This window comes from Camelina sativa, chromosome 15, assembly GCF_030686135.1.
Source record: "Camelina sativa cultivar CO46 ecotype springtype chromosome 15, ASM3068613v1".
Taxonomy (NCBI): domain Eukaryota; kingdom Viridiplantae; phylum Streptophyta; class Magnoliopsida; order Brassicales; family Brassicaceae; genus Camelina; species Camelina sativa.
The window spans coordinates 16,944,818-16,952,940 of NC_141894.1; positions in this window are offsets into that span (position 1 = coordinate 16,944,818).

An 8,123-nucleotide genomic window follows, 5' to 3' on the forward strand; every position below is an offset into this window, starting at 1 on the left:
AATCAAACTCCAATAGTTTTGGCAACCATTGCTGCTGAATAGGCGTATTAAGTCTCTGCTCCAACAAATGCTTGAGAGTGCGCTGATCCGTTTTGATCACGAAATGTTTTGACAGTAAGTAATGTCTCCACTTACGCACTGCAAAAATCACTGCCAAAAGCTCCTTCTCGTATATGGACAAGTGAAGTTGCCTACCCTTCAATTGTCAACTTATATAGGCCAACGGATGACTATCCTGCATCAACACTGCACCAATACCCTGACCACACGCATCTGTCTCCACCACAAAAGGTTTGTCAAACAAGGGTAATGCTAAAACAGGAGCATTGCAAAGGGCATCCTTCAGTCCTTGAAAAGCATTATGTGCCTTTGCAGACCACTCAAACGCCTCTGTTTTAGTCAAGGCATGCAATGGTGCTGCGATAACACCAAAACCCTTGATAAACCTTCTATAATACCCTGCCAAGCCTAAAAACCCACGCAACTGTTTCAAAGTAGTGGGAACTGGCCATTCCTGCACCGCCTGAATCTTCGCGGGATCAGTCGTAATACCTTTATGACTGATGAAATGACCTAAGTATTCAACTCTGGTCACCGCGAACGCACATTTACTCATCTTCGCGAACAACTTGTGAGTTCGCATAACCTCAAAAACACTCTCCAAGTGATAAACATGCTCCTCCACAGATGAACTATAGATGAGGATATCATCGAAAAACACAAGAACAAACCTCCGGAGAAAAGGCTTAAAAACTGCATTCATAAGACTTTGGAAGGTTGCTGGTGCATTTGTGAGTCCAAAGGGCATAACCAGATATTCATAGTGTCCACTATGTGTTTTAAAAGCAGTCTTATGGATATCCGGAGGTGACATCCGAACTTGGTGATAGCCAACCCGCAAATCGATTTTAGAATACACTCTAGACCCTCCCAGTTCATCCATTAAATCTTCAATCAGTGGTATTGGAAACCTATCTTTCACAGTCATCCCATTGAGCTCCCTGTAATCCACACATAAACGCCACGTACCGTCTTTTTCTTAACCAATACAACCGAAGAAGCATAAGGACTGGAGCTAACTTGTATGGTGCCACCAGTCAGCATATCCTCCACTATCTTATCGATTTGATTCTTCTGATGTAATGCATAACGGTAAGGACGTTAGTTAACAGGGTTAGCTCCCTCCAAAAGTTTGATCTGATGATCATGATTATCTCTGAACGGGGGTAGTTCAGTTGGTTCAGCAAAAACATCACGGAATTTCTCGACAATGTCCCCCACTATTGTCTCTTCCTTGCTATCGCCAATCATTGTGTTAAGCGTACAAGAAGTCAGCACTTCCCCCTCTTTAATTTCTTGCACACACAACATGGCGAATTGAGCTTGCTCATCTTGCAACTTCTGTAGCTTTTGTGCCTTCACGTCACACACCGAGCCTTGTTTAATGCCATTCAGCCTTACTTTCTTCTTATTAAATCGGAATCGCATCTCCAAGTTCAAGAAATCCCAGTTAATGATGCCCAACGTCTCCAGCCATTGAATTCCAAGCACCATATCAATTCCTTGGAGAGGTATAAGTAAGACATCCGATTGAAATTGAGTAGAGTTGAGCTTCCACTTGAAGTTCCTGACCGTCCCTTCCACTCTCAACTTTCTACCATCAGCCACTGATACTCGAGTAAGACCAGCAGACTCCACCACACATCCAAGCTTTGCTGCTACTCGCGGATCCACAAAATTATGAGTTGAACCTGAGTCTACCAACATAAAAATGATCTTCTTATCATAGGTTCCTTTCACCTCATGGTTTTGTAGTCCGATATACCCGAAACAGCATTAACTGAAATCCGTGGCATATTGGTTTCATCTTCTTCCCCCAACTCTTCCAACGTATCTTCAAACTCTTCCTCTACATCCATCCGAAACACCTGAGTCTTCTTATGGACTAAATAATGTTCCGGTGTATACTTCTCATCGCAAAAGTAGCAAAGGCCCTTAGCTCTCCTTTCGCTCATTTCTTGTTGAGATAGCTTCTTAGCTGGATTCCCCGGTGCTTTGAAAGATGTTCTACCATCGTGATCAGCTTTAACTTCCACTTCTCCACTTCCCTTGCTAACCATACTCTGTTTAGGAGACCAAGCTGTATTGGGAGGCCTCTTTGGGTGTGCCTTCTCATACAACCTGCCTAATAAGAAGCAATGGCGCACTGTCAAGGGTTGAAACATTCGCACATGCATTTGCGTGTCCAACCTTAGTCCCGCTAAGTAAACGCTCACCAAGTATTCTTCCGACAGATTCAACCTGATCTTAATCAAAGTGAACTTTTGGTGGTAGTCCACGATTCCATCAGTTTTGTGTAACTGCTTGAGCTCAGCCATGGGATCATCACAAACATCCTTGAACTGCTCCTTTAACAACAACACATAACCCTTCCAATCATATAGAACTTCCAAACCAACCCCAGATTGTATGAAAGAGTGATGCCAAGCTGCTGCGTGACCGTCAAAATGAATCGCATCAGTCTTTACTTTCATATCATTCGGAGTGAAATCTATTCCAAAAAATTTCTCAGCCTTAAACAACCACTCCTTGATTCGAGACCCATTAAACCGAGGAAAATCGAATTTTCCCAACCTAGTAACCCCACCATAGTAATATTGAGCCTCAAGTCTTACCTGTTCAGATCGAACATCTCTCCTTGCTTCCCTGAGTCCCGAACCTTCAGCTACGGTTGGAGAAAACGCCGATCCATCTGGTTTTGCTTTCGGAGAAACCTCCAGCAAGATCTGCACCAATTTCCCCTTCACCGACGCATCCAACGATGGTTGAGTCGTCACTCGCCTCAGCAGCTCATACAGTTTTGTGAATCGTTGTAGAGTCTCCTGATGTTGTTCGTCAACTCTAGCTTCCAACCGCGACATCCTTTCTTCTAGCGGATCCTCCTCCATCGCCGGATCCACCGTTTTTGCCTTCATCGCATCTCCCGCTTGAGATCTAGTTCCAACCATCCTTGATCCGAGAATTGTATACGCTCTGATACCTTTGATACAATAAAATTCACAATCGCACAAACACACCCAGAAATCACCAAACAATCGATTGAGTATTCATAAAACACTAATCGAAAAGCCAGCTCCCAGATTGGGAGAAACCCAGCAAAATATTTTTAGAGAGTTTTACAAACTTTTTGATAAGATTCGATGATGAAAAACAAAAAGACAATCACATGGTTTTAATGTTTCTCTCAACGGCTTCTTAGCCGCTTAATCTCGACCCTCCACGTGTACCGCTTGAGATAAGCCGATTCTTTATTTGATTTCTTCTCACGTGCCACCCACACGTACGGTTCTGTATCACATAAACCAACGGAGATTATCAGATCGATTGGATGAATCACATCGAAATCGAGATGAGAAAGAAGAAGACGCAAAAAGGAGAAGATTAATAATTTTACGTAATGTTAGCACAGTAAGCAGAAGCAAAACTCCAGCCGCTTTCATGGCGGATGCAGAGCTCATCATCATCATCTTCACGTCTTCGATTTTGATCTCTCTCAGTCACTGATTGATTATACGATATAGATCTGTTTCGGGGGATCCTCTTTGTTGACAACAAAGACGAAACTAAATCTAATGGGCTTACGCCGTATTAATAGATAGGCCCACTTATAGCCCACTATCCACAAAATATGAATAGTCTCGATCGACTGGAGAGTTCGGGTTCGTTGAAATTAATTATAGTGGTTTTCCTTTTTACAATTAAATTAATCATAGTTTTGTTTGGAGAAATTGGAAAAACAAAATTAGCACACACATAGTTATAAATTAAGTTCTTTTTTTTTTTAATCGATTCAACAAATTCCAATGTAGCAAGCGGCATTTTCAGAACATAATTTCTTTTTTGATAAGTACTAACAAAAGAAAATTAAAGATCCTACTTGTCACCTAAACCGATCAACTTCTTCAGAAGCTTTACAAAGTAACTAGCTCCATTCTTCGATTTTTGCTCAAAGGGCTCCTTCGATAGATCTTTGGCTGGAAGCTTCATCTTCTTCCTCCTGCTTGCCACCCAAGAACTTGCTCCATCATGAATATCCTTCTTGCTAAGATCTCTGGTCTTCTTGTGTTCTTTTTCAGTTTCATCTCTTTGTACCTTATCTTTTCTCTTTCTTTTCTTGAAGCTTGGAGAGGCTCAACATGATTCTTCCTCCTCAAGGCAGTGCCATGCTTAAGGTTAAGAGGAAAGGGCATTTGCCCTAAGCCACCAATAATTAAAAAAAATTCAAGCCACATTTTTTTCTTCTTGTTTTCTTTTTCTTCTATCTAGGCTGTATTTAAGTTGATAGGATAAATGTGTACGTAAAGTAGGTCTTTTGTTTATAAAGTCCATAACATTATTAATAAAAACAATATGTTATATCTATAAGGAAATTTCTACACATGTTTTATACTCTAAATATAATATAATAATAATAATAATACTTATGGAATATAATTAATAATAAACTAAATCTGTTTTGGAATAATCGGCATATTAAATAAAAAATGGGATAATTGGAAAAAAAAAACTGATTTTGAGTTTTCTTTGTTCAAAAAAAACAATCGCCTGTAAAAAACTTATTAAAAGCAAGATTAGTTTTCAGGTTTAAGAATCGTTCACAATCGTTCAAAATAAGTTCACAATTGAAAACTTATTCACTCTGTCATTTCATAAACTTCTTTTTGCTTCACTTTCATAATGTGAGTTTGGTAAATGATTTTTTTAAGAAAAAAAAATAGCAAAATTGTGATTTAGGATTTTTTTTTCAGTTTATCTTTGTTCTCTTCGAAACAATTTTTTTTTAAAATTTTTTGATGTTTTTAATAATAAAAACTACATTTTTTTACATGTCCTAAACCACAATGCGCCTTAGCACGGCACTGCCTCAAGGTTAGCATTGTTGTGTTTGAAGCCAAAGAACTCTTGCATCTAGAGACTGCAGAGAAGAAGGGGCTAGAATGGTGGTTTTGAAAGGGTGAACGATTTGCATTTTTCAGGTTGGGTGGCTAGCTAAGTGAAAAATTTGGATAAAACCGCCGTCTAAGGTTTTCTCTAAGATAGGGTTTGTTACCTTATATAGAAAGGGAGAGACGATATTTGTGTTGTTGGAGAAAAACAACAAAAACTTTTTTGTTGTTATATATGTAAATGGATGGTTGTCGAAGAGATACTAGTTTAAAGAGAGCAAAGGCAAAGCTGATTCTTACGTCATAGTGTAAAAAAAAAAAAAAAAAAAAAATCTGAGATAACACTAATTTGAAATACAAATTAATCATGGAGCGTCCGTTTTCTTTTTAAAACTTAAATAATTAATGAAACGAGGAAAATGGATAGTGTTACTATCCGAGTATCCGTACGTGTGCATGAAGAGAAGATCATATCGTGCACTCTCAAATTGTATCTTTAATTATTTTTCTTAATCCGTCTTGTTATCTCAATTGTCTATAAACTTGAATTTTATTTTTATCATCATGTGTTACTATTTACTACGACTAATCCAACAATAGTATTAAAGTAATGTATACTTCTTTACACATTATATATAATACACAATTTTTTTTTTCATTCTTCTTCTTTAACATAGTATCTTATTTTTTTTTTCTTTAACATAGTATCTTATAATCCACAAGTTTTATTGGGAAGGCATGAAATATAACTTGAGAAAAATGTCAACTTATAATACAAAGTTGGGGATGTTTTAATCACCAACTTTCATGCTCAACTTTTATGTCTATTTTGGGGAAAATATCATAAAATCTCCAACTTTCAAATTTAGGACGTTTTAATTACCAACTTTCAGGATACCATTTTAATCATAAATTTTCTGTTGATTTGACTATAAAATAACAATGACCACGCCGTTTTAGGTACAACGTTTATTAAATCCTTAACCCTAGAAAGAAAACCCAAAATTCTCTTTATAATACCATAATCTCTTACGCAATCTCTCTATTCCGATGAGTTCAAGTTCAAGTTTTGACACATCTAGTTGCGTTGGTAAGTGTGGTGTGCCATTGATGGTGTAGAGAAAATTTAGAGTTTTCTTTCTAAAATTATGGATTTGTGAAATTGGAATCGATTTGGGAATTTAGTTTCTTCAATTTGGTAAACGATGTTGTTTTTGGCGTTAAAAATATGGTGGTTTATACAAAACGGTAGCAGATAACGTATAATTTATTCTGTTTTTGAGATTTTTAACAAAAAATAAACGTCGTGCCTCAAACAACGAAGTCAACAAAACTTTGGTATTTTAAATCAAGTGAAAGCTTGTAAACGACAGCGTTGACTGGTGGAAGTTATCACCGGAGACGGCCACAATTTTGCCGTTGACTGGTGGTCGTTAGGTGTGGTTATATACGAGATGTTGTACGGGACGATACCGTTTAGAGGATCGAACCGGAAAGAGACGTTTTACCGGATTTTATCTAAACACCACCGAATCTAACCGGGGAAACGACAGCGTTGCGTAATTTGATAAGAAGGTTGTTGGAGAAAGATCCTAGCCGTAGGATCACCGTTGAGGAAATCAAAGATCACGATTTCTTCAAAGGGGTTGATTGGGAGAAAGTGATATTGGTTTCTAGACCGCCTTATATTCTACCGCCGGAAGACGACGGTGGTAATAAGGGTAAAGATGTAAATACGAAAATGGACGTGGAAAATATCGTCCAAGAGATTTTTGCTGCAAGAGAAGAACGTGAGAAACAACAGAGTGGTGATGATAATAATAAGAATAATGCTAAAAAAATGGGGAATGGGTTAAGGGATTGAATAATAATAATCACGATTTGGAAAGTGATAACAATTTTTTGGTATTTTAATTCAATTTGTTTTGTTTATTTTCTCTTAAACAGGAGAGAAGGTTTAGGTTTAGTGTAAGTAGAGACTAGAGAGGGTAGTAGACTCAAACTGTTGCTGGACCCTGTCCAATATCAAAATTGGTCCATCAATCTTTTATAAGAATAATGAAAGGTGGAAATGGTAAAAACAAAAAAAAATCACAGACATTTTTGTTAAGATAATAATTTAACTGTTTATGGAATAGTTGTGTTCTGTTCAATATGTTATGTTTATATGATTACAATAATAAAATTAAGAACTTCCACTTAATGTTTCTGGTTATCTTAGCATCAATTTGATTGAAATGAACTGTATTTCCCTTACAAACGTTCCTATATATATGACTGTACAAATGAATGATCCAATGAACGCATAGAAAGATCTAGAACCAAAATGAAGCTTAGCGCAAAGGAAACAATAGAAGATCTAGAACTAATATCTCATGCTCATAATCAATGGCATATATGCGGTAGTCAATGGATAGGTTTTTATAACATATCAACAAACTGTTAGATCAACCCGTCATGCCACTTGATTTACTTTAATGATGCTTTAGCTTGGTATAAAATTTCTTTTTTTGGTATGATATGATATGTTATTTATGGTAGTTAACACGTATCTGTTGAAAAAACGATTGTCTGTCTGTCTCTATCAGTGTATCTATCTCTTTTGTATTCTTACATTAGAAAGATGTTTGGACATATCTATATTGAATGCATCTAAACGAGAATTCCTTGTCCGCATATATCCACACTAAATACATCTTGACGAGAGATGTTTGAACATATCTCCGCACTTAATGTACCTTCATGATACAGGTAATATAAAATTCTAGTTGTACGTCTAAAAAGACTATGATCAACATTTACTAAATGATTAATTTCCGCTCATCTTAACTTCAGTATAATTATAATTGACTATATGTTCTATTATATGTTTTTTGATTGAAAAAAGTAAATAAAACATGTGATTTTATAGGATGTAGAATTAATAGATTCGCGATGTACGGTGATAGATTCGCACGGTTAAATGTATGAGTTTAGGTATGGGCGAATTAACAGTTGTGTCATACTCCTTCATTTCACATTTCACTGGGTTGTTTGGGTTTATATTTTTTAAAAAGGTGAATAATTTAGTTTTTTTTTTAAATATCATAAATTGGAATGTTGACGTTTGGGGGGTTTGGGTTTGAGCTTTAGATTAGTATTAAACTATAAAAGTGTGAGTCTAGAGTGAGTACACCT